A 2,973-nucleotide genomic window follows, 5' to 3' on the forward strand; every position below is an offset into this window, starting at 1 on the left:
ATCGAATTTTAGATTTAATAATATGAAAAAATCGCCCAAATCAACCGATGCTCAGCCTTAGATGGGAGCATATGAAAAAAATTTAATTCCCAACCATTGCCCTTTTTCACAATTTCTCTATTAGTCATTAAGAAAGAGATGGCAATTTTTGAAACACAGAAGGCGTATACGAGGCATCAAGCTAATAGAGAAATTGTGAAAAAGGGCAATGGTTGGGAATTAATTTTTTTTCATATGCTCCCAACACAACCTCATAATATCAGCTTTAGAGTGGTTGACTCATTGTGATCGAGCATATGTTGCATTTTTATCTAGATTCTTTGAGAAGCAGAGGCAAGACATGATTTGCATGCAATACTAGTTGCATATCGTCCCGATGCCAACAGCGGAATCCTTAGACTCTTGAAAAAAAAAACCTTTTTTCATCATAAGGGACTGTCTATCATTGCAAATCAGTTGCTAAGGGTAGAAAGATCACATATAAATCTTCTTTTGTTGATACTTAAAAGTAAGCTCTTCCCTCAATAATAGGTCTTCAAAGAAAGATTATTCTCATCCCTCAGTGGGAGTTTCAATATCTGAGCCTACTTTCCAGACATTGGGGCTATTGGGGCAAGCAAGAAGAGAAAGGCTTTGTTGGTAGTGTCTGATGAAGGGAAAGTTATCACGTCACAATTCAAGATCTCATGGAGTGACTCTAACTCCACTATCAAGAAATTAGTAGACGCAAGTCTTCCTTTTGAACCACTTATGATTTTGTTGTTTTGTAAGAACATATCTAATGTAGGCAATAATTGAAGTTATTATATATTATATTTTTATTAAAAGTAGTCAATCACATATTTTTTTTCTTTTTATTAAAAACAATGAGTAACATTGTCAAACAGTGGCAACTTTCCTAGGCAACTTTGTTAAAAAGTCACCAAAAGTCTACGTAGAGACCACTTATTGGTAAGTACTATGTAAAGCATCTCCCAATGCTCTACGAGAAGAAAAAAGTGACCAAGAGCATACAGCTTCCGGTCAGTCCAAAAGTGGGGCTCCTGCCTCTTCTGCCCTTAAAGCTTCTGATGCTCCTGTTCCGCTGGCATCCACGAAGGCGCCTGTCTAGTCATCTGTTGGTCTATTGACATCTTCCGAAATAACTTTGATGATGAATTTCTCACCAGTTGCTTCGGGAGGCTCTGCCATTTTGTAAATTTCCCCCTCCGCATCTTCTAGTGGAGCGGTGAAGAGAAGTTATGCTTCTTTGAATAATAGTCATTTTCTTGATAGTGTTTTTGAAAGCACGACCTCCGAAGCAACCAGACTAGAAGTTGGCAAGTCTCCTCCAATAGAAACAGTACCTCCTTTAGTGGAGGCTCGTCACGGAGGGGAAACAGTCCCAGATGCTCAAGTTGCCGAAAATGTTCTATCTTAACTGCCATTACCCTTTGGTTTTGATTCTCCCAACTCTTTCCTAAACCAACTTAGCTCAAAGTGATTTAGGTTGTGATGATGATGGCAATGCTAAGTTGTTGAGGGAGCATCCCGTGGTACCTATATTTACTCGATTAGAGGCGAGGCCCCAAGCCATCAACAAATCGAGGATGAAGGTTGACGAGGTTGCCGAAGCTTTTAGGTCAGAAGTCTTTGAGGCTGGGATTTCAGAGTCTGCAAAGGCTACAATAGCTTCAAGAGTTTCTGAAACTGCGACTTCGGAGGAAATTTTACCCCTGTTAGCTATGTTTGGGGCATGCATCGAAACCCCGAGTGTGTCAAATATGGCATTGGTAGTGCCATTTTCCCCCTTGAAAATGCTTCTTTAGAAAGGGCATATGCATTGGGTGTTCAAGAAGATTCCAATGTTGGGGGTTCTGCTTTCAGTGAAGATGGTGTGTTAAAAGCAATACTACCTCAATTCTCAGATAAGGTGAGGTGAGCGGCCTGGCACATGTCGAGCAGTCGATGCGCGATCATTTGTTGTTGGTGAGTTTTGTATATCAAGTGTTTGTGATACTGTGTGAGTGAAGTATGTTAACTATGTGAGGTTAATTGTGTTGGTAGGATTATTTCTATTCCAATGTTATTGACTGTCTCTGTGATGGAGTTTTAGAGAAGTACAGTGCATCATTAGAAGAGCAGAAGAAATCACCAGCGGAGGAAATTGATGTTGAAAAGAGGGTAGCAAAACTAGAAGCAAAGTTGTGTGAGGCTTCTAGGGAGTTAAAATGCGTGGAAGAAGAAGAAAGAAAGACAAGAAGATACAAGAGCTAGAGACAGGTCGACGAGCAGACACAAGATGGTGTGTTCGCGGAGGTTGAAATGAACAAGGCCAAGGAGGAGGACACATTTAAGAAAAAGGCGGAGTCCCTTGAAACTATCTTTGCTGAGGTGCAAAATAAATCATTGATAGCTGACAAGCTCCGGGTTGTTGTTGTCACTGAGAGGGATGTCATGAAACAAGTGTTGGGGGAATTCTACAAATAGCTGAAGTCAACAGAGGACCAAGTTAATGACCTGTTGTAGGTAGTTTTTAAATCTCTTATGCTCATGCTATCTGTTTGTAGCTGTTGTGAAACGTTGTGGAAAAATGTAAAAAATAAAAAAGAACATCAATGTTTTGGGTGCAGGATATTAAGCGTATACATGTTGAAAAGACACGGGAACGCATTCGAGATTGGAAAATAGCATAAAAGATCCTTTTGTCCTTTCTGGTTGCTAGGAATTGCCACGAACTGAATACGCATTCGATTTCTAGGAATTGCCACGAACTGAATACGCGAGAGTGACTACTAGAAGAGTGTAATATTTAGGGTTTACTATAACTGACCACCTACCAGAAATTAGTGAAAAACCTAGCTATAATATTCTATTTATAGACACAACCTTGGACTTATTATCTTAATTAAATTAATTGAAAAACAAAATGTAAATAAACCGCATACCATGGCCGGCTACATCATATGGGTTGGATTCAAGATGTGTCTTTCA

The 2,973-nt window shown here is 39.6% G+C and overlaps 1 long non-coding RNA gene across 1 annotated transcript; it reads left to right on the forward strand.

The window, feature by feature from the left end:
- Positions 1-893: 893 nt before the first annotated feature.
- LOC133818299 (uncharacterized) lies at positions 894-2,677 on the forward strand. The gene is made up of 2 exons (XR_009885872.1): positions 894-1,968; positions 2,096-2,677. It is a non-coding gene; the product is annotated as an uncharacterized LOC133818299 (long non-coding RNA).
- Positions 2,678-2,973: the final 296 nt, after the last annotated feature.

This window comes from Humulus lupulus, chromosome 2 (assembly GCF_963169125.1).
Source record: "Humulus lupulus chromosome 2, drHumLupu1.1, whole genome shotgun sequence".
Classification (NCBI taxonomy): domain Eukaryota; kingdom Viridiplantae; phylum Streptophyta; class Magnoliopsida; order Rosales; family Cannabaceae; genus Humulus; species Humulus lupulus.